Genomic DNA, 25,765 nt, shown 5'->3' on the forward strand with positions numbered 1-25,765 from the left:
GCATCGGGATTGAATACAACAGTCACCATGTGCACATTGCTCCATGGGAGTAATGTCTCAAACAATTTACGCTTTGATCAGTCCCTGCAAGATCAGTAGTAGTTTCCGATGCACATCTGGAGGCATTCTGTAATTTGTGGACATTCAAAGTGTTGATGAAAAACAGAAATTGCATCAGGATTGAATACAACAGTTACCATGCGCACTTTCCACCATGGGAGTAACGTCTCAAACAGTTTACGCTTTGATCGTTCCCTGGAAGACCAGTAGTAGTTTCCGATGCACATCTGGAGGCATTCTGTAATCTGTGGACTATCAGAGAGTTGTTGAAACACATTAATTGCATCGGGATTGAATACAACAGTCGCCATGCGCACTTTCCTCCGTGGGAGTAATGTCTCGAACTGTCTACGCTTTGATCGTTCCCTTGGAAGATCAGTAGTAGCTTCCGATGCACATATAGAGGCATTCTGTGATCTGTTTACCTTTAAAGTGTTGATGAAACACAGAAATTGCATTGGGATAGAATACAACAGTCACCATGTGCACTTTCCTCCATTGGAGTAATGTCACAAACAGTCTACGCTTTGATCGTTCCCTGGAAGACCAGTAGTAGTTTCCGATGCACATCTGGAGGCATTCTGTAATCTGTGGACTATGAGAGTGTTGATGAAACACAGAAATAGAATCGGGGTTGAATACAACAGTAACCATACGCACTTTCCTCCATGGGAGTAATACCTCAAACAGTTTACGCTTTGATCGTTCCCTGGAAGACCAGTAGTAGTTTCCGATGCACATCTGGGGGCATTCTGTAATCTGTGGACTATCAGAGTGTTGATGAAACACAGAAATTGCATCGGGATTGAATACAACCGTCACCATGCGCACTTTCCTCCATGGGAGTAATGTCCCAAACAGTTTACGCTTTGATCGTTCCCTGGAAGACCAGTAGTAGTTTCCGATGCACATCTGGGGGCATTCTGTAATGTGTGGACTATCAGAGTGTTGATGAAACACAGAAATTGCATCACTATTGAATACAACAGTCACCTACGCACTTTCCTGCAATGGAGTAATGTCCCAAACAGTTTACGCTTTGATCGTTCCCTGGAAGACAAGGAGTAGTTTCCGATGCACATCTGGAGGCATTCTGTAATCTGTGGACCTTCAAAGTGTTGACGAAACACAGGAATTGCCGCGGGATTGAATATAACAGTCACCATGCGCACCATCCTCCATGGGAGTAATGTCTCAAACTGTCTACGCTTTGATCGTTTCCTGAAAGACCAGTAGTAGTTTCCGATGCACATCTGGAGTCATTCTGTAGTCTGTGGACTATCAGAGTGTTGATGAAACACAGAAATTGCTTCGGGATTGAATACAACAGTTGCTATGCGAATTTTCCACCATGGGAGTAACGTCACAAACAGTCTACGTTTTGATCGTTCCCTGTAAGACCAGTAGTAGTTTCCGATGCACATCTGGAGGCATTCTGTAATGTGTGGACTATCAGAGCGTTGATGAAACACAGCAATAGCATCGGGATTGAATACAACAGTCACTATGCGCACTTTCCTCCATTTGAGTAATGTCTCAAACAGTCTACGTTTTGATCGTTCGCTGCAAGACCAGTAGTAGTTTCCGATGCACATCTGCAGGCATCCTGTAATCTGTGGACCTTCAAAGTTTTGATAAAACATAGAAATTGCATCGGGATTGAATACAACAGTCACCATGGGAAATTTCCTCCGTGGGAGTAATGTCTCAAACAATCTACGCTTTGATCGTTCCCTGGAAGACCTGTAGTAGTTTCAGATGCGAATCTGGAGGCATTCTGTAATCTGTGAACTATCAGAGTGTTGATGAAACACAGAAATTGCGGAGGGACTGAATACAACAGTCACCATGTGCACTTTCCTCCATGGGAGTAATGTCTCAAACTGTTTACGCTTTGATCGTTCCCTGGAAGACCAGTAGTAGTTTCCGATGCACATCTGGAGGCATTCTGTAATATGTAAACTATCAGAGTGTTGTTCAAACACAGAGATTGCATCGGGATTGAGTACAACAGTCACCATGCGCACTTTCCTCCATGGGAGTAATGTGTCAAACTGTTTACGCTTTGATCGTTTCCTGGATGACCAGTAGTAGTTTCGGATGCACATCTGGGGACATTCCGTAATGTGTGGACTAAAGAGTGTTGATGAAACACAGAAATTGCATCAGGATTGAATACAACAGTCACCATGCGCACTTTCCACCATGGGAGTAACGTCTCAAACAGTTTACGCTTTGATCGTTCCCTGGAAGACCAGTAGTAGTTTCCGATGCACATCTGGAGGCATTCTGTAATCTGTGGACTATCAGAGAGTTGTTGAAACACATTAATTGCATCGGGATTGAATACAACAGTCGCCATGCGCACTTTCCTCCGTGGGAGTAATGTCTCGAACTGTCTACGCTTTGATCGTTTCCTTGGAAGATCAGTAGTAGCTTCCGATGCACATATAGAGGCATTCTGTGATCTGTTTACCTTTAAAGTGTTGATGAAACACAGAAATTGCATTGGGATAGAATACAACAGTCACCATGTGCACTTTCCTCCATTGGAGTAATGTCACAAACAGTCTACGCTTTGATCGTTCCCTGGAAGACCAGTAGTAGTTTCCGATGCACATCTGGAGGCATTCTGTATGTGTGGACTATCAGAGTGTTTATGAAACACAGAAATTGCATCGGGATTGAATACAACAGTCACCATGCGCACATTGCTCCATGGGAGTAATGTCTCAAACAATTTACGCTTTGATCAGTCCCTGCAAGACCAGTAGTAGTTTCCGATGCACATCTGGAGGCATTCTGTAATTTGTGGACCTTCAAAGTGTTGATGAAACACAGAAATTGCATCAGGATTGAATACAACAGTCACCATGCGCACTTTCCACCATGGGAGTAACGTCTCAAACAGTTTACGCTTTGATCGTTCCCTGGAAGACCAGTAGTAGTTTTCGATGCACATCTGGAGGCATTCTGTAATCTGTGGACTATCAGAGAGTTGTTGAAACACATTAATTGCATCGGGATTGAATACAACAGTCGCCATGCGCACTTTCCTCCGTGGGAGTAATGTCTCGAACTGTCTACGCTTTGATCGTTTCCTTGGAAGATCAGTAGTAGCTTCCGATGCACATATAGAGGCATTCTGTGATCTGTTTACCTTTAAAATGTTGATGAAACACAGAAATTGCATTGGGATAGAATACAACAGTCACCATGTGCACTTTCCTCCATTGGAGTAATGTCACAAACAGTCTACGCTTTGATCGTTCCCTGGAAGACCAGTAGTAGTTTCCGATGCACATCTGGAGGCACTCTGTAATCTGTGGACTATGAGAGTGTTGATGAAACACAGAAATAGAATCGGGGTTGAATACAACAGTAACCATGCGCACTTTCCTCCATGGGAGTAATACCTCAAACAGTTTACGCTTTGATCGTTCCCTGGAAGACCGGTAGTAGTTTCCGATGCACATCTGGGGGCATTCTGTAATGTGTGGACTATCAGAGTGTTGATGAAACACAGAAATTGCATCACTATTGAATACAACAGTCACCTACGCATTTTCCTGCAATGGAGTAATGTCCCAAACAGTTTACGCTTTGATCGTTCCCTGGAAGACAAGGAGTAGTTTCCGATGCACATCTGGAGGCATTCTGTAATCTGTGGACCTTCAAAGTGTTGACGAAACACAGGAATTGCCGCGGGATTGAATATAACAGTCACCATGCGCACCATCCTCCATGGGAGTAATGTCTCAAACTGTCTACGCTTTGATCGTTTCCTGAAAGACCAGTAGTAGTTTCCGATGCACATCTGGAGTCATTCTGTAGTCTGTGGACTATCAGAGTGTTGATGAAACACAGAAATTGCTTCGGGATTGAATACAACAGTTACCATGCGAATTTTCCACCATAGGAGTAACGTCACAAACAGTCTACGTTTTGATCGTTCCCTGTAAGACCAGTAGTAGTTTCCGATGCACATCTGGAGGAATTCTGTAATGTGTGGACTATCAGAGCGTTGATGAAACACAGCAATAGCATCGGGATTGAATACAACAGTCACTATGCGCACTTTCCTCCATTTGAGTAATGTCTCAAACAGTCTACGTTTTGATCGTTCGCTGCAAGACCAGTAGTAGTTTCCGATGCACATCTGCAGGCATCCTGTAATCTGTGGACCTTCAAAGTTTTGATAAAACATAGAAATTGCATCGGGATTGAATACAACAGTCACCATGGGAAATTTCCTCCGTGGGAGTAATGTCTCAAACAATCTACGCTTTGTTCGTTCCCTGGAAGACCTGTAGTAGTTTCAGATGCGAATCTGGAGGCATTCTGTAATCTGTGGACTATCAGAGTGTTGATGAAACACAGAAATTGCGGAGGGACTGAATACAACAGTCACCATGTGCACTTTCCTCCATGGGAGTAATGTCTCAAACTGTTTACGCTTTGATCGTTCCCTGGAAGACCAGTAGTAGTTTCCGATGCACATCTGGAGGCATTCTGTAATATGTAAACTATCAGAGTGTTGTTCAAACGCAGAGATTGCATCGGGATTGAGTACAACAGTCACCATGCGCACTTTCCTCCATGGGAGTAATGTCTCAAACTGTTTACGCTTTGATCGTTCCCTGGATGACCAGTAGTAGTTTCCGATGCACATCTGGGGACATTCCGTAATGTGTGGACTAACAGAGTGTTGATGAAACACAGAAATTGCATCAGGATTGAATACAACAGTCACCATGCGCACTTTCCACCATGGGAGTAACGTCTCAAACAGTTTACGCTTTGATCGTTCCCTGGAAGACCAGTAGTAGTTCCCGATGCACATCTGTGTGCATGCTGTAATGTGTGGACTATCAGATTGTTGATGAAACACAGAAATTGCATCGCGATTGAATACAACAGCCACCATGCGCTCTTTCCTCCATGGGAGTAATGTCTCAAACATTCTACGCTTTGATCGTTCCCTGGGAGACCAGTTGTAGTTTCCAATGCACATCTGGAGGCATTCTGTAATCTGTGGACTATCAGAGTGTTGTTGAAACACATTAATTGCATCGGGATTACATACAAGAGTCACCATGCGCACTTTCCTCCGTGGGAGTAATGTCTCAAACTGTCTACGCTTTGATCGTTTCCTGGAAGACCAAAAGTAGCTTCCGATGCACATCTGGAGGCATTCTGTAATCTGTGGACCTTCAAAGTGTTGATGAAACACAGAAATTGCATCGGGATTGAATAAAAAAGTCACCATGCGCACTTTCCTCCATGGGAGTAATGCCACAAACAGTCTACGCTTTGATCGTTACCTGGAAAACCAGTAGTAGTTTCCGATGCACATCTGGAGGCATTCTGTAATCTGTGGACTATCAGAGTGTTGATGAAACACAGAAATTGCATCGGGATTGAATACAACAGTCACCATGCGCACTTTCCTCCATGGGAGTAATGTCTCAAACAGTTTACGCTTTGATCGTTCCCTGGAAGACCAGTAGTAGTTTCCCATGGACATCTTCTGACATTCCGTAATGTGTGGACTATCAGAGTGTTGATGAAACAGAGAAATTGCTTCAGTATTGAAAACAACAGTCACCTACGCACTTTCCTGCATGGGAGTATTGTCCCACACAGTTTACGCTTTGATCGTTCCCTGGAAGACCAGTAGTAGTTTCCGATGCACATCTGGAGGCATTCTCTAATCTGTGGACTATCAGAGTGTTGTTGAAACACATTAATTGCATTGGGATTGAATACAACAGCCGCCATGCGCACTTTCCCCCGTGGGAGTAATGTCTCGAACTGTCAACGCTTTGATCGTTTCCTTGGAAGATCAGTAGTAGCTTCCGATGCACATATAGAGGCATTCTGTAATCTGTGGACCTTCAAAGTGTTGATGAAACACAGAAATTGAATCGGGATTGAATACAACAGTCACCATGCGCACTTTCCTCCATGGGAGTAATGTCTCAAACAGTCAACGCGTTGATCGTTCCCTGGAAGACCAGTAGTAGTTTCCGATGCACATCTGGAGGCATTCTGTAATCTGTGGACTATGAGAGTGTTGATGAAACACAGAAATAGAATCGGGGTTGAATACAACAGTAACCATGCGCACTTTCCTCCATGGGAGTAATACCTCAAACAGTTTACGCTTTGATCGTTCCCTGGAAGACCAGTAGTAGTTTCCGATGCACATCTGGAGGCACTCTGTAATCTGTGGACTATGAGAGTGTTGATGAAACACAGAAATAGAATCGGGGTTGAATACAACAGTAACCATGCGCACTTTCCTCAATGGGAGTAATACCTCAAACAGTTTACGCTTTGATCGTTCCCTGGAAGACCAGTAGTAGTTTCCGATGCACATCTGGGGGCATTCTGTAATCTGTGGACTATCAGAGTGTTGATGAAACACAGAAATTGCATCGGGATTGAATACAACCGTCACCATGCGCACTTTCCTCCATGGGAGTAATGTCTCAAACAGTCTACGCTTTGATCGTTCCCTTGAAGACCAGTAGTAGTTTCCGACGCACATCTGGAGGCATTCTGTAATCTGTGGACTATCAGAGTGTTGATGAAACACAGAAATAGCATCGGGATTGAATACAACAGTAACCATGCGCACTTTCTTCAATGGGAGTAATACCTCAAATGGTTTACGCTTTGATCGTTCCCTGGAAGACCAGTAGTAGTTTCCGATGCACATCTGGGGGCATTCTGTAATGTGTGGACTATCAGAGTGTTGATGAAACACAGAAATTGCATCACTATTGAATACAACAGTCACCTACGCACTTTCCTGCAATGGAGTAATGTCCCAAACAGTTTACGCTTTGATCGTTCCCTGGAAGACAAGGAGTAGTTTCCGATGCACATCTGGAGGCATTCTGTAATCTGTGGACCTTCAAAGTGTTGACGAAACACAGGAATTGCCGCGGGATTGAATATAACAGTCACCATGCGCACCATCCTCCATGGGAGTAATGTCTCAATCTGTCTACGATTTGATCGTTTCCTGAAAGACCAGTAGTAGTTTCCGATGCACATCTGGAGTCATTCTGTAGTCTGTGGACTATCAGAGTGTTGATGAAACACAGAAATTGCTTCGGGATTGAATACAACAGTTACCATGCGAATTTTCCACCATGGGAGTAACGTCGCAAACAGTCTACGTTTTGATCGTTCCCTGTAAGACCAGTAGTAGTTTCCGATGCACATCTGGAGGAATTCTGTAATGTGTGGACTATCAGAGCGTTGATGAAACACAGCAATAGCATCGGGATTGAATACAACAGTCACTATGCGCACTTTCCTCCATTTGAGTAATGTCTCAAACAGTCTACGTTTTGATCGTTCGCTGCAAGACCAGTAGTAGTTTCCGATGCACATCTGCAGGCATCCTGTAATCTGTGGACCTTCAAAGTTTTGATAAAACATAGAAATTGCATCGGGATTGAATACAACAGTCACCATGGGAAATTTCCTCCGTGGGAGTAATGTCTCAAACAATCTACGCTTTGTTCGTTCCCTGGAAGACCTGTAGTAGTTTCAGATGCGAATCTGGAGGCATTCTGTAATCTGTGGACTATCAGAGTGTTGATGAAACACAGAAATTGCGGAGGGACTGAATACAACAGTCACCATGTGCACTTTCCTCCATGGGAGTAATGTCTCAAACTGTTTACGCTTTGATCGTTCCCTGGAAGACCAGTAGTAGTTTCCGATGCACATCTGGAGGCATTCTGTAATATGTAAACTATCAGAGTGTGTTTCAAACGCAGAGATTGCATCGGGATTGAGTACAACAGTCACCATGCGCACTTTCCTCCATGGGAGTAATGTCTCAAACTGTTTACGCTTTGATCGTTCCCTGGATGACCAGTAGTAGTTTCCGATGCACATCTGGGGACATTCCGTAATGTGTGGACTAACAGAGTGTTGATGAAACACAGATATTGCATCAGGATTGAATACAACAGTCACCATGCGCACTTTCCACCATGGGAGTAACGTCTCAAACAGTTTACGCTTTGATCGTTCCCTGGAAGACCAGTAGTAGTTCCCGATGCACATCTGTGGGCATGCTGTAATGTGTGGACTATCAGATTGTTGATGAAACACAGAAATTGCATCGCGATTGAATACAACAGCCACCATGCGCTCTTTCCTCCATGGGAGTAATGTCTCAAACATTCTACGCTTTGATCGTTCCCTGGGAGACCAGTTGTAGTTTCCAATGCACATCTGGAGGCATTCTGTAATCTGTGGACTATCAGAGTGTTGTTGAAACACATTAATTGCATCGGGATTACATACAAGAGTCACCATGCGCACTTTCCTCCGTGGGAGTAATGTCTCAAACTTTCTACGCTTTGATCGTTTCCTGGAAGACCAAAAGTAGCTTCCGATGCACATCTGGAGGCATTCTGTAATCTGTGGACCTTCAAAGTGTTGATGAAACACAGAAATTGCATCGGGATTGAATAAAAAAGTCACCATGCGCACTTTCCTCCATGGGAGTAATGTCACAAACAGTCTACGATTTGATCGTTCCCTGGAAGACCAGTAGTAGTTTCCGATGCACATCTGGAGGCATTCTGTAATCTGTGGACTATGAGAGTGTTGATGAAACACAGAAATAGAATCGGGGTTGAATACAACAGTCACCATGCGCACTTTCCTCCATGGGAGTAATACCTCAAACAGTTTACGCTTTGATCGTTCCCTGGAAGACCAGTAGTAGTTTCCGATGCACATCTGGGGGCATTCTGTAATCTGTGGACTATCAGAGTGTTGTTGAAACACATTAATTGCATTGGGATTGAATACAACAGCCGCCATGCGCACTTTCCCCCGTGGGAGTAATGTCTCGAACTGTCAACGCTTTGATCGTTTCCTTGGAAGATCAGTAGTAGCTTCCGATGCACATATAGAGGCATTCTGTAATCTGTGGACCTTCAAAGTGTTGATGAAACACAGAAATTGAATCGGGATTGAATACAACAGTCACCATGCGCACTTTCCTCCATGGGAGTAATGTCTCAAACAGTCAACGCTTTGATCGTTCCCTGGAAGACCAGTAGTAGTTTCCGATGCACATCTGGAGGCATTCTGTAATCTGTGGACTATGAGAGTGTTGATGAAAAACAGAAATAGAATCGGGGTTGAATACAACAGTAACCATGCGCACTTTCCTCCATGGGAGTAATACCTCAAACAGTTTACGCTTTGATCGTTCCCTGGAAGACCAGTAGTAGTTTCCGATGCACATCTGGGGGCATTCTGTAATCTGTGGACTATCAGAGTGTTGATGAAACACAGGAATTGCATCGGGATTGAATACAACAGTCACCATGCGCACTTTCCTAAATGGGAGTAATGTTTCAAACAGTTTACGCTTTGATCGTTTCCTGGAAGACCAGTAGTAGTTTCCGATTCACATCTGCGGGCATTCTGTAATCAGCGGACCTTCAAAGTCTTGATGAAACACAGGAATTGCTGCGGGATTGAATACAACAGTAACCATGCGCACTTTCTTCAATGGGAGTAATACCTCAAACGGTTTACGCTTTGATCGTTCCCTGGAAGACCAGTAGTAGTTTCCGATGCACATCTGGGGGCATTCTGTAATGTGTGGACTATCAGAGTGTTGATGAAACACAGATATTGCATCACTATTGAATACAACAGTCACCTACGCACTTTCCTGCAATGGAGTAATGTCCCAAACAGTTTACGCTTTGATCGTTCCCTGGAAGACAAGGAGTAGTTTCCGATGCACATCTGGAGGCATTCTGTAATCTGTGGACCTTCAAAGTGTTGACGAAACACAGGAATTGCCGCGGGATTGAATATAACAGTCACCATGCGCACCATCCTCCATGGGAGTAATGTCTCAAACTGTCTACGCTTTGATCGTTTCCTGAAAGACCAGTAGTAGTTTCCGATGCACATCTGGAGTCATTCTGTAGTCTGTGGACTATCAGAGTGTTGATGAAACACAGAAATTGCTTCGGGATTGAATACAACAGTTACCATGCGAATTTTCCACCATGGGAGTAACGTCACAAACAGTCTACGTTTTGATCGTTCCCTGTAAGACCAGTAGTAATTTCCGATGCACATCTGGAGGCATTCTGTAATGTGTGGACTATCAGAGCGTTGATGAAACACAGCAATAGCATCGGGATTGAATACAACAGTCACTATGCGCACTTTCCTCCATTTGAGTAATGTCTCAAACAGTCTACGTTTTGATCGTTCCCTGCAAGACCAGTAGTAGTTTCCGATGCACATCTGCAGGCATCCTGTAATCTGTGGACCTTCAAAGTTTTGATAAAACACAGAAATTGCATCGGGATTGAATACAACAGTCACCATGGGAAATTTCCTCCGTGGGAGTAATGTCTCAAACAATCTACGCTTTGATCGTTCCCTGGAAGACCTGTAGTAGTTTCAGATGGGAATCTGGAGGCATTCTGTAATCTGTGGACTATCAGAGTGTTGATGAAACACAGAAATTGCGGAGGGAGTGAATACAACAGTCACCATGTGCACTTTCCTCCATGGGAGTAATGTCTCAAACTGTTTACGCTTTGATCGTTCCCTGGAAGACCATTAGTAGTTTCCGATGCACATCTGGAAGCATTCTGTAATATGTAAACTATCAGAGTGTTGTTCAAACACAGAGATTGCATCGGGATTGAGTACAACAGTCACCATGCGCACTTTCCTCCATGGGAGTAATGTCTCAAACTGTTTACGCTTTGATCGTTCCCTGGATGACCAGTAGTAGTTTCCGATGCACATCTGGGGACATTCCGTAATGTGTGGACTAACAAAGTGTTGATGAAACACAGAAATTGCATCAGGATTGAATACAACAGTCACCATGCGCACTTTCCACCATGGGAGTAACGTCTCAAACAATTTACGCTTTGATCGTTCCCTGGAAGACCAGTAGTAGTTACCGATGCACATCTGTGGGCATGCTGTAATGTGTGGACTATCAGATTGTTAATGAAACACAGAAATTGCATCGCGATTGAATACAACAGCCACCATGCGCTCTTTCCTCCATGGGAGTAATGTCTCAAACTGTTTACGATTTGATCGTTCCCTGGAAGACCAGTAGTAGTTTCCGATGCACATCTGGAGGCATTCTCTAATCTGTGGACTATCAGAGTGTTGTTGAAACACATTAATTGCATTGGGATTGAATACAACAGCCGCCATGCGCACTTTCCTCCGTGGGAGTAATGTCTCGAACTGTCTACGCTTTGATCGTTTCCTTGGAAGATCAGTAGTAGCTTCCGATGCACATATAGAGGCATTCTGTAATCTGTGGACCGTCAAAGTGTTGATGAAACACAGAAATTGAATCGGGATTGAATACAACAGTCACCATGCGCACTTTCCTCCATGGGAGTAATGTCTCAAACAGTCAACGATTTGATCGTTCCCTTGAAGACCAGTAGTAGTTTCCGATGCACATCTGGAGGCATTCTGTAATCTGTGGACTATGAGAGTGTTGATGAAACACAGAAATAGAATCGGGGTTGAATACAACAGTAACCATGCGCACTTTCCTCCATGGGAGTAATACCTCAAACAGTTTACGCTTTGATCGTTCCCTGGAAGACCAGTAGTAGTTTCCGATGCACATCTGGGGGCATTCTGTAATCTGTGGACTATCAGAGTGTTGATGAAACACAGGAATTGCATCGGGATTGAATACAACAGTCACCATGCGCATTTTCCTAAATGGGAGTAATGTTTCAAACAGTTTACGCTTTGATCGTTTCCTGGAAGACCAGTAGTAGTTTCCGATTCACATCTGCGGGCATTCTGTAATCAGCGGACCTTCAAAGTCTTGATGAAACAGAGGAATTGCTGCGGGATTGAATACAACAGTCACCATGCGCACTTTCATCCATGGGAGTAATGTCTCAAACAGTCTATGCTTTGATCGTTCCCTGGAAGACCAGTAGTAGTTTCCGTTGCACATCTGGAGGCATTCTGTATGTGTGGACTATCAGAGTGTTGATGAAACACAGAAATTGCATCGGGATTGAATACAACAGTCACCATGTGCACTTTCCTCCATGGGAGTATTGTCACAAACAGTCTACGCTTTAATCGTTCCCTGGAAGACCAGTAGTAGTTTCCAATGCACATCTGGAGGCATTCTGTATGTGTGGAGTATCAGAGTGTTGATGAAACACAGAAATTGCATCGGGATTGAATACAACAGTCACCATGCGCACTTTCCTCCATGGGAGTAATGTCTCAAACAGTCTACGCTCTGATCGTTCCCTGGAAGACCAGTAGTAGTTTCCGATGCACATCTGAGGCATTCTGTAATCTGTGGACCTTCAAAGTGTTGATGAAACACAGAAATTGCATCGGGATTGAATACAACAGTCACCATGCCCACTTTCCTCCATGGGAGTAATGTCTCAAACAGTCTACGCTTTGATCGTTCCCTGGAAGACCAGTATTAGTTTCCGATGCACATCTGGAGGCATTCTGTAATCTGTGGAGTATGAGAGTGTTGATGAAACACAGAAATAGAATCGGGGTTGAATACAACAGTAACCATGCGCACTTTCCTCCATGGGAGTAATACCTCAAACAGTTTACGCTTTGATCGTTCCCTGGAAGACCAGTAATAGTTTCCGATGCACATCTGGGGGCATTCTGTAATGTGTGGACTATCAGAGTGTTGATGAAACACAGAAATTGCATCAGTATTGAATACAACAGTCACCTACGCACTTTCCTGCATGGGAGTAATGTCCCAAACAGTTTACGTTTTGGTCGTTCCCTGGAAGACCAGTAGCAGTTTCCGATGCACATCTGGAGGCATTCTGTAATCTGTGGACTATCATAGTGTTGTTGAAACACAGAAATTGATTCGGGATTGAATACAACAGTCACCATGCGCACTTTCCTCCATGGGAGTAATGTCTCAAAGAGACAACGCTTTGATCGTTCCCTGGAAGACCAGTAGTAGTTTTCGATGCACATCTGGAGGCATTCTGTAATCTGTGGACTATGAGAGTGTTGATGAAACACAGAAATAGAATCGGGGTTGAATACAACAGTAACCATGCGCACTTTCCTCCATGGGAGTAATACCTCAAACAGTTTACGCTTTGATCGTTCCCTGGAAGACCAGTAGTAGTTTCCGATGCACGTCTGGAGGCATTCTGTAATCTGTGGACCTTCAAAGTGTTGACGAAACACAGGATTTGCCGCGGGATTGAATATAACAGTCACCATGCGCACTTTCCTACATGGGAGTAATGTCTCAAACAGTCTACGCTTTGATCGTTCCCTGGAAGACCAGTAGTAATTTACGATGCACATCTGGAGTCATTCTGTAGTCTGTGTACTATCAGAGTGTTGATAAAACACAGAAATTGCTTCGGGATTGAATACAACTGTTACCATGCGCACTTTCCACCATGGGAGTAACGTCACAAACAGTCTACGTTTTGATCGTTCCCTGCAAGACCAGTAGTAGCTTCCGATGCACATCTGGAGGCATTCTGTAATCTGCGGACCTTCAAAGTGTTGATGAAACACAGAAATTGCATCGGGATTGAATAAAAAAGTCACCATGCGCACTTTCCTCCATGGGAGTAATGTCACAAACAGTCTACGCTTTGTTCGTTACCTGGAAAACCAGTAGTAGTTTCCGATGCACATCTGGAGGCATTCTGTAATCTGTGGACTATCTGAGTGTTGATGAAACACAGAAGTTGCATGGGGATTGAATACAACAGTCACCATGCGCACTTTCCTCCATGGGAGTAATGTCTCAAACAGTTTACGCTTTGATCGTTCCCTGGAAGACCAGTAGTAGTTTCCGATGCACATCTTCTGACATTCTGTAATGTGTGGACTATCAGAGTGTTGATGAAACAGAGAAATTGCTTCAGTATTGAATACAACAGTCACCTACGCACTTTCCTGCATGGGAGTATTGTCCCAAACAGTTTACGCTTTGATCGTTCCCTGGAAGACCAGTAGTAGTTTCCGATTCACATCTGCGGGCATTCTGTAATCAGCGGACCTTCAAAGTCTTGATGAAACACAGGAATTGCTGCGGGATTGAATACAACAGTCACCATGCGCACTTTCATCCATGGGAGTAATGTCACAAACAGTCTATGCTTTGATCGTTCCCTGGAAGACCAGTAGTAGTTTCCGTTGCACATCTGGATGCATTCTGTATGTGTGGACTATCAGAGTGTTGATGAAACACAGAAATTGCATCGGGATTGAATACAACAGTCACCATGCGCACTTTCCTCCATGGGAGTATTGTCACAAACAGTCTACGCTTTAATCGTTCCCTGGAAGACCAGTAGTAGTTTCCAATGCACATCTGGAGGCATTCTGTATGTGTGGACTATCAGAGTGTTGATGAAACACAGAAATTGCATCGGGATTGAATACAACAGTCACCATGCGCACTTTCCTCCATGGGAGTAATGTCTCAAACAGTCTACGCTCTGATCGTTCCCTGGAAGACCAGTAGTAGTTTCCGATGCACATCTGGAGGAATTCTGTAATCTGTGGACCTTCAAAGTGTTGATGAAACACAGAAATTGCATCGGGATTGAATACAACAGTCACCATGCCCACTTTCCTCCATAGGAGTAATGTCTCAAACAGTCTACGCTTTGATCGTTCCCTGGAAGACCAGTAGTAGTTTCCGATGCACATCTGGAGGCATTCTGTAATCTGTGGAGTATGAGAGTGTTGATGAAACACAGAAATAGAATCGGGGTTGAATACAACAGTAACCATGCGCACTTTCCTCAATGGGAGTAATACCTCAAACAGTTTACGCTTTGATCGTTCCCTGGAAGACCAGTAGTAGTTTCCGATGCACATCTGGGGGCATTCTGTAATGTGTGGACTATCAGAGTGTTGATGAAACACAGAAATTGCATCAGTATTGAATACAACAGTCACCTACGCACTTTCCTGCATGGGAGTAATGTCCCAAACAGTTTACGCTTTGGTCGTTCCCTGGAAGACCAGTAGCAGTTTCCGATGCACATCTGGAGGCATTCTGTAATCTGTGGACTATCATAGTGTTGTTGAAACACAGAAATTGATTCGGGATTGAATACAACAGTCACCATGCGCACTTTCCTCCATGGGAGTAATGTCTCAAACAGACAACGCTTTGATCGTTCCCTGGAAGACCAGTAGTAGTTTTCGATGCACATCTGGAGGCTTTCTGTAATCTGTGGACTATGAGAGTGTTGATGAAACACAGAAATAGAATCGTGGTTGAATACAACAGTAACCATGCGCACTTTCCTCCATGGGAGTAATACCTCAAACAGTTTACGCTTTGATCGTTCCCTGGAAGACCAGTAGTAGTTTCCGATGCACATCTGGAGGCATTCTGTAATCTGTGGACCTTCAAAGTGTTGACGAAACACAGGATTTGCCGCGGGATTGAATATAACAGTCACCATGCGCACTTTCCTACATGGGAGTAATGTCTCAAACAGTCTACGCTTTGATCGTTCCCTGGAAGACCAGTAGTAATTTACGATGCACATCTGGAGTCATTCTGTAGGCTGTGTACTATCAGAGTGTTGATAAAACACAGAAATTGCTTTGGGATTGAATACAACTGTTACCATGCGCACTTTCCACCATGGGAGTAACGTCACAAACAGTCTACGTTTTGATCGTTCCCTGCAAGACCAGTAGTAGCTTCCGATGCACATCTGGAGGCATTCTGTAATCTGCGGACCTTCAAAGTGTTGATGAAACACAGAAATTGCATCGGGATTGAATAAAAAAGTCACCATGCGCACTTTCCTCCATGGGAGTAATGTCACAAACAGTCTACGCTTTGATCGTTACCTGGAAAACCAGTAGTAGTTTCCGATGCACATCTGGAGGCATTCTGTAATCTGTGGACTATCAGAGTGTTGATGAAACACAGAAGTTGCATGGGGATTGAATACAACAGTCACCATGCGCACTTTCCTCCATGGGAGTAATGTCTCAAACAGTTTACGCTTTGATCGTTCCCTGGAAGACCAGTAGTAGTTTCCGATGCACATCTTCTGACATTCTGTAATGTGTGGACTATCAGAGTGTTGATGAAACAGAGAAATTGCTTCAGTATTGAATACAACAGTCACCTACGCACTTTCCTGCATGGGAGTATTGTCCCAAACAGTTTACGCTTTGATCGTTCCCTGGAAGACCAGTAGTAGTTTCCGATGCACATCTGGAGGCATTCTGTTATCTGTAAACTATCAGAGTGTTGTTGAAACACATTAATTGCATCGGGATTGAATACAACAGTCGCCATGCGCACTTTCCTCCGTGGGAGTAATGTCTCGAACTGTCTACGCTTTGATCGTTTCCTTGGAAGATCAGTAGTAGCTTCCGATGCACATATAGAGGCATTCCGTGATCTGTTTACCTTAAAAGTGTTGATGAAACACAGAAATTGCATTGGGATAGAATACAACAGTCACCATGCGCACTTTCCTCCATGGGAGTAATGTCACAAACAGTCTACGCTTTGATCGTTCCCTGGAAGACCAGTAGTAGTTTCCGATGCACATCTGGAGGCATTCTGTACGTGTGGACTATCAGAGTGTTGATGAAACACAGAAATTGCATCGGGATTGAATACAACAGTCACCATGCGCACTTAGCTCCATGGGAGTAATGTCTCAAACAGTTTACGCTTTGATCAGTCCCTGCATGACCAGTAGTAGTTTCCGATGCACATCTGGAGGCATTCTGTAATCTGTGGACCCTCAAAGTGTTGATGAAACACAGAAGTTGCATCGGGATTGAATACAACAGTCACCATGCGCACTTTCCTCCATGGGAGTATCGTCTCAAACAGCCTACGCTTTGATCGTTCCCTGGAAGACCAGTAGTAGTTTCGGATGCACATCTGGGGGCATTCTGTAATGTGTGGACTATCAGAGTGTTGATGAAACACAGAAATTGCATCAGTATTGAATACAACAGTCACCTACGCACTTTCCTTCATGGGAGTAATGTCCCAAACAGTTTACGCTTTGATCGTTCCCTGGAAGACCAGTAGTAGTTTCCGATGCACATTTGGAGGCATTCTGTAATCCGTGGACTATCATAGTTTTGCTGAAACACAATAATTGCATCGGGATTGAATACAACAGTCATCATGCGCACTTTCCTCCATGGAAGTAATGTCTCAAATTGTCTACGCTTTGATCGTTCCCTGGAAGACCAGTAGTAGTTTCCGATGCACATCTTCTGACATTCTGTAATGTGTAAACTATCAGAGTGTTGATGAAACACAGAAATTGCATCAGGATTGAATACAACAGTCACCATGCGCACTTTCCTCCATGGGAGTAATGTCTCAAACAGTTTACTCTTTGATCGTTCAATGGAACACCAGTAGTAGTTTCCGATGCACATCTGGAGGCATTCTGTAATGTGTGGACTATCAGAGCGTTGATGAAACACAGCAATTGCATCGGGATTGAATACAACAGTCACTATGCGCACTTCCCTCCATGGGAGTACTGTCTCAAACAGACTACGGTTTGATCGTTCCCTGCAAGACCAGTAGTAGTTTCCGATGCACATCTGGAGGCATCCTGTAATTTGTAGACCTTCAACGTTTTGATGAAACACAGAAATTGCATGGGGATTGAATACAACAGTCACCATGCGCACTTTCCTCCATGGGAGTAATGTCTCAAACAGTTTACGCTTTGATCGTTCCCTGGAAGACCAGTAGTAGTTTCCGATGCACATCTTCTGACATTCTGTAATGTGTGGACTATCAGAGTGTTGATGAAACAGAGAAATTGCTTCAGTATTGAATACAACAGTCACCTACGCACTTGCCTGCATGGGAGTATTGCCCCAAACAGTTTACGCTTCGATCGTTCCCTGGAAGACCAGTAGTAGTTTCCGATTCACATCTGCGGGCATTCTGTAATCAGCGGTCCTTCAAAGTCTTGATGAAACACAGGAATTGCTGCGGGATTGAATACAACAGTCACCATGCGCACTTACATCCATGGGAGTAATGTCACAAACAGTCTATGCTTTGATAGTTCCCTGGAGGACCAGTAGTAGTTTCCGTTGCACATCTGGAGGCATTCTGTATGTGTGGACTATCCGAGTGTTGATGAAACACAGAAATTGCATCGGGATTGAATACAACAGTCACCATGCGCACTTTCCTCCATGGGAGTATTGTCACAAACAGTCTACGCTTTGATCGTTACCTGGAAAACCAGTAGTAGTTTCCGATGCACATCTGGAGGCATTCTGTAATCTGTGGACTATCAGAGTGTTGATGAAACACAGAAGTTGCATGGGGATTGAATACAACAGTCACCATGCGCACTTTCCTCCATGGGAGTAATGTCTCAAACAGTTTACGCTTTGATCGTTCCCTGGAAGACCAGTAGTAGTTTCCGATTCACATCTGCGGGCATTCTGTAATCAGCGGACCTTCAAAGTCTTGATGAAACACAGGAATTGCTGCGGGATTGAATACAACAGTCACCATGCGCACTTTCCTCCATGGGAGTATTGTCACAAACAGTCTACGCTTTAATCGTTCCCTGGAAGACCAGTAGTAGTTTCCAATGCACATCTGGAGGCATTCTGTATGTGTGGACTATCAGAGTGTTGATGAAACACAGAAATTGCATCGGGAATGAATACAACAGTCACCATGCGCACTTTCCTCCATGGGAGTAATGTCTCAAACAGTCTACGCTCTGATCGTTCCCTGGAAGACCAGTAGCAGTTTCCGATGCACATCTGGAGGCATTCTGTAATCTGTGGACTCTCATAGTGTTGTTGAAACCCATTAATTGCATCGGGATTGAATACAACAGTCACCATGCGCACTTTCCTCCGTGGGAGTAATGTCTCAAACTGTCTACGCTTTGATCTTTTCCTGGAAGACCAGTAGTAGCTTCCGATGCACATCTGGAGGCATTCTGTAATCTGTGGACCTTCAAAGTGTTGATGAAACACAGAAATTGCATCGGGATTGAATAAAAAATTCACCATGCGTACTTTCCTCCATGGGAGTAATGTCACAAACAGTCTACGCTTTGATCGTTACCTGGAAAACCAGTAGTAGTTTCCGATGCACATCTGGAGGCATTCTGTAATCTGTGGACTATCAGAGTGTTGATGAAACACAGAAATTGCATCGGGATTGAATACAACAGCCACCATGCGCACTTTCCTCCATGGGAGTAATGTCACAAACAGTTTACGCTTTGATCTTTCCCTGGAAGACCAGTAGTAGTTTCCGATGCACATCTTCTGACATTCTGTAATGTGTGGACTATCAGAGTGTTGATGAAACAAAGAAATTGCTTCAGTATTGAATACAACAGACACCTACGCACTTTCCTGCATGGGAGTATTGCTCCCAAACAGTTTACGCTTTGATCGTTCCCTGGAAGACCAGTAGTAGTTTCCCATGCACATCTGGAGGCATTCTGTAATCTGTGGACTATCAGAGTGTTGTTGAAACACATTAATTGCATCGGGATTGAATACAACAGTCGCCATGCGCACTTTCATCCGTGGGAGTAATGTCTCAAACTGTCTACGCTTGATCGTTTCCTTGGAAGATCAGTAGTAGCTTCCGATGCACATATAGAGGCATTCTGTGATCTGTTTACCTTAAAAGTGTTGATGAAACACAGAAATTGCATTGGGATAGAATACAACAGTCACCATGCGCACTTTGCTCCATGGGAGTAATGTCACAAACAGTCTACGCTTTGATCGTTCCCTGGAAGACCAGTAGTAGTTTCCGATGCACATCTGGAGGCATTCTGTATGTGTGGACTATCAGAGTGTTGATGAAACACAGAAATTGCATCGGGATTGAATACAACAGTCACCATGCGCACTTTCCTCCATGGGAGTAATGTCTCAAACAGTTTACGCTTTGATCAGACCCTGGAAGACCAGTAGTAGTTTCCGATGCACATCTGGAGGCATTCTGTAATCTGTGGACCTTCAAAGTGTTGATGAAACACAGAAATTGAATCGGGATTGAATACAACAGTCACCATGCGCACTTTCCTCCATGGGAGTAATGTCTCAAACAGTCTACGCTTTGATCGTTCCCTGGAAGACCAGTAGTAGTTTCCGATGCACATCTGGAGGCATTCTGTAATGTGTGGACTATCAGAGCGTTGATGAAACACAGCAATTGCATCGGGATTGAATACAACAGTCACTATGCGCACTTTCCTCCATGGGAGTAATGTCACAAACAGTCTACGCTTTGATCGTTACCTGGAAGACCAGTAGTAGTTTCCCATGCACATCTGGAAGCATTCTGTAATGTGTGGACTATCAGAGTGTTGATGAGACACAGAAACTGCATCAGTATTGAATACAACAGTCACCTACGCACTTTCCTGCTTGGGAGTAATGTCCCAAACAGTTTACGCTTTGATCGTTCCCTGGAAGACCAGTAGTAGTTCCCGATGCACATCTGGTGGCACTCTGTATTCTGTGGACTATCATAGTGTTGTTGAAACACATTAATTGCATCGGGATTGAATACAACAGTCATCATGCGCACTTTCCTGCATGGGAGTAATGTCTCAAACTGTCTACGCTTTGATCGTTTCCTGGAAGACCAGTAGTAGCTTCCGATGCACATCTGGAGGCATACTGTAATCTGTGGACCTTCAAAGTGTTGATGAAACCCAGAAATTGCCTCAGTATTGAATACAACAGTCATAATGCGCATTTTCCTCCATGGGAGTAATGTCTGAAACAGTCTACGCTTTGATCGTTCCCTGGAAGACCAGTAGTAGTTTCCGATGCACATCTGGAGGCATTCTATAAACTGTAAACTATAAGTGTGTTGCTCAAACACAGAAATTGCATCGGGATTGAATACAACAGTCACCATGCGCACTTTCCTCGATGGGAGTAATGTCTCAAACTGTTCACGCTTTGATTGTTCCCTGGAAGACAAGTAGTAGTTTCCGATGAACAACTGGGGGAATCTGTTATCTGTGGACTATTAGAGTGTTGATGAAACACAGAAATTGCATCAGGATTAAATACAACAGTCACCATGCGCACTTTCCTCCATGGGAGTCACGTCTCAAACAGTCTACGCTTTGATCGTTCCCTGCAAAGCCAGTAGTAGCTTCAGATGCACATATGGAGGCATTCTGTAATCTGTGGACCTTCAAAGTGTTGATGAAACACAGAAATTGCCTCGGGATTGAATACAACAGTCATCATGCCCATTTTCCTCCATGGGAGTAATGTCTGAATGAGTCTACGCTTTGACCGTTCCCTGGAAGACCAGTAGTAGTTGCTGATGCACATCTGTAGGCATTCTGTAATCTGTGGACCCTCAAAGTGATGATGAAACACAGGATTTCCCGCGGTATTGAATACAACAGTCACCATGCGCACTTTCCTCGATGGGAGTAATGTCCCAAACAGTTTACGATTTGATCGTTCCCTGGAAGACCAGTAGTAGTTCCCGATGCACATCTGGAGGCATTCTGTGATCTGTGGACTATCAGAGTGTTGATGAAACACAGAAGTTGCATCGGGATTGAATACAACAGTCACCATGTGCACTTTCCTCCACGGGAGTAATGTCTGAAACAGTTTACGCTTTGATCGTTCCCTGCAAGACCAGTAGTAGTTTCCGATGCACATCTGTTTTCATTTTGTAATGTGTGGACTATCAGAGTGTTGATGAAACACAGAAATTGGATCGGGATTGAATACAACAGTCACCATGTGCACATTCCTCCATGGGAGTAATGTCTCTAACAGTCTACGCTTTGATCGTTCCTTGCAAGACCAGTAGTAGTTGCCGATGCACATCTGTATTCATTCTGTAATCAGTGGGATTTCAAAGTGTTGATGAAACACAGGATTTGCCGCGGGATTGAATACTACAGTCTTCATGCGCACTTTCCTCCATGGGAGTAATGTCTCAAACAGTCTACGCTTTGATCGTTCCCTGGAAGACCAGTAGTAGTTTATGATGCACATCTAGGGGCACTCTGTAATGTGTGGACTATCAGAGTGTTGATGAAACACAGAAATTGCATTAGGATTGAATACAACAGTCACCACGCGCACTTTCCTCCATGGGAGTAATGTCACAAACAGTCTACGCTTTGATCGTCCCCTGGAGACCAGTAGTAGGTTCCGATGCACATCTGGAGGCATTCTGTAGTCTGTGGACAATCAGAGTGTTGATGAACCACAGAAATTGCATCGGGATTGAATACAACAGTCAACATGCGCACTTTCCTCCAAGGGAGTAATGTCTCAAACAGTCTACGCTTTGATCGTTCCCTGCAAGACCAGTAGTAGTTGCCGATGCACATCTGTAGGCATTCTGTAATCTGTGGACCCTCAAAGTGATGATGAAACACAGGATTTCCCGCGGGATTGAATACAACAGTCACCATGCGCACTTTCCTCCATGGGAGTAATGTCTCAAACAGTCTACGCTTTGATCGATCCCTGCAAGACCAGTAGTAGTTTCCGATGCACATCTGGAGGCATTCTGTAATCTGTGGACCTTCAAAGTGTTGATGAAACCCAGAAATTGCCTCAGTATTAAATACAACGGTCATAATGCGCATTTTCCTCCATGGGAGTAATGTCTGAAACAGTCTACGCTTTGATCGTTCCCTGGAAGACCAGTAGTAGTTTCCGATGCACATCTGGAGGCATTCTGTAATCTGTAAACTATCAGTGTGTTGCTCAAACACAGAAATTGCATCGGGATTGAATACAACAGTCACCATGCCCACTTTCCTCGATGGGAGTAATGTCTCAAATTGTTCACGCTTTGATCGTTCCCTGGAAGACAAGTAGTAGTTTCCGATGAACAACTGGGGTCATTCTGTTATCTGTGGACTATTAGAGTGTTGATGAAACACAGAAATTGCATCAGGATTAAATACAACAGTCACCATGCGCACTTTCCTCCATGGGAGTCACGTCTCAAACAGTCTACGCTTTGATCGTTCCCTGCAAAACCAGTAGTAGCTTCCGATGCACATATGGAATCATTCTGTAAACCGTGGACCTTCAAAGTGTTGATGAAACACAGAAATTGCCTCGGGATTGAATACAACAGTCATCATGCCCATTTTCTTCCATGGGAGTATTGTCTGAAAGAGTCTACGCTTTGATCGTTCCCTGGAAGACCAGTAGTACTTTCCGATGCACATCTGGAGGCATTCTGTAATATGTAAACTATCAGAGTGTTGTTCAAACACAGAGATTGCATCGGGATTGAATACAACAGTCACCATGTGCACTTTCCTCCATGGGAGTAATGTCTCAAACAGTTTACGCTTTGATCGTTCCCTGGAAGACCAGTAGTAGTTTCCGATGCACATCTGGGGGCATTCTGTAATGTGTGGACTATCAGAGTGTTGATAAAACACAGAAATTGCATCAGTATTGAATACAACAGTCACCTACGCACTTTCCTGCATGGGAGTAATGTCCCAAACAGTTTGCGCTTTGATCGTTCCCTGGAAGACCAGTAGTAGTTTCCGATGCACATCTGGAGGCATTCTGTAATCTGTGGATTATCAGAGTGTTGTTGAAACACATTAATTGCATCGGGATTGAATACAACAGTCACCATGCTCACTTTCCTCCATGGGTGTAATGTCACAAACAGTCTACGCTTTGATCGTTCCCTGGAAGACCATTAGTAGTTTCCGATGCACATCTGGATGCATGCCGAAATCTGTGGACTATCAGAGTATTGCTGAAACACATTAATTGCATCGGGATTGAATACAACAGTCACCATGCGCACTTTCCTCCATGGGAGTAATGTCTCAAACTGTCTACGCCTTGATCGTTTCCTGGAAGACCAGTAGTAGCTTCCGATGCACATCTGGAGGCATTCTGTAATCTGTGGACCTTCAAAGTGTTGATGAAACACAGAAATTGCATCGGGATTGAATACAACAGTCACCATGCGCACTTTCCTCCATGGGAGTAATGTCACAAACAGTCTACGCTTTGATCGTTCCCTGGAAGACCAGTAGTAGCTTCCGATGCACATCTGGAGGCATTCTGTAATGTGTGGACCATCAGAGTGTTAATGAAACACAGAAATTGCATCGGGATTGAATACAACAGTTACCATGCGCACTTTCCTCCATGGGCGTAATGTCCCAAACAGTCTACGCTTTGATCTTTCCCTATAAGACCTGTAGTAGCTTAAGATGCACATCTAGAGGCATTCTGTGATCTGTGGACTATCAGAGTGTTGATGAAACACAGAAATTACTTCGGGATTGAATACAACAGTCACCATGCACACTTTCCTCCATGGGAGTAATGTCTCAAACAGTCTACGCTTTGAACGTTCCCTGGAAGACCAGTAGTAGTTTCCGATGCACATCTGGAGGCATTCTGTAATCTGTGGACCTTCAAAGTGTTGATGAAACACAGAAATTCCTCGGTATTGAATACAACAGTCATCATGCGCATTTTCCTCCATGGGAGTAATGTCTGAAACAGTCTACGCTTTGATCGTTCCCTGGAAGACCAGTAGTAGTTTCCGATGCACATCTGGGGGCATTCTGTAATCTGTGGACTATCAGAGTGTTGATGAAACACAGAAATTGCATCAGGATTGAATACAACAGTCACCATGCGCACTTTCCTCCATGGGAGTAACGTCTCAAACAGTCTACGTTTCGATCGTTCCCTCCAAGACCAGTAGTAGCTTCCGATACACAAATGGAGGCATTCTGTAATCTTTGGACCTTCAAAGTGTTGATGAAACACAGAAATTGCCTAGGGATTGAATACAACATTCATCATGCGCATTTTCCTCCATGGGAGTAATGTCTGAAAGAGTCTACGCTTTGATCGTTCCCTGGAAGACCAGTGGTAGTTTCCGATGCACATCTGGAGGCATTCTGTAATATGTAAACTATCAGAGTGTTGTTCAAACACAGAGATTGCATCGGGATTGAATACAACAGTCACCATGCGCACTTTCCTCCATGGGAGTAATGTCTCAAACTGTTTACGCTTTGATCGTTCCCTGGATGACCAGCAGTAGTTTCCGATGCATATCTGGAGGCATTCTGTAATCTGTGGACTATCAGAGTGTTGATGAAACACAGAAATTGCATCGGGATTTTATACAACAGTCACCATGCGCACTTTCCTAAATGGTAGTAATGTCTCAAACAGTTTACGCTTTGATCGTTCCCTGCAAGACCAGTAGTATTTTACGATGCACATCTGTTGGCATTCTGTAATGTGTGGACTATCATAGTATTGATGAAACACAGATATTGCATCAGGATTTATACAACAGTCACCATGGGCACTTTCCTCCATGGGAGTAATGTCTCTAACAGTCTACGCTTTGATCGTTCCCTGCAAGACCAGTAGTAGTTGCCGATGCACATCTGTAGGCATTCTGTAATCTGTGGACCTTCAAAGTGTTGATGAAACACACGATTTGCCGCGGGATTGAATACAACAGTCACCATGCGCACTTTCCTCTATGGGAGTAATGTCTCAAACAGTCTACGATTTGATCGTTCCCTGGAAGACCAGTAGTAGTTTCCAATGCACATCTGGAGGCATTCTGTAATCT

Source organism: Schistocerca gregaria, chromosome 7, assembly GCF_023897955.1.
Source record: "Schistocerca gregaria isolate iqSchGreg1 chromosome 7, iqSchGreg1.2, whole genome shotgun sequence".
NCBI classification, from domain to species: Eukaryota; Metazoa; Arthropoda; class Insecta; order Orthoptera; family Acrididae; genus Schistocerca; species Schistocerca gregaria.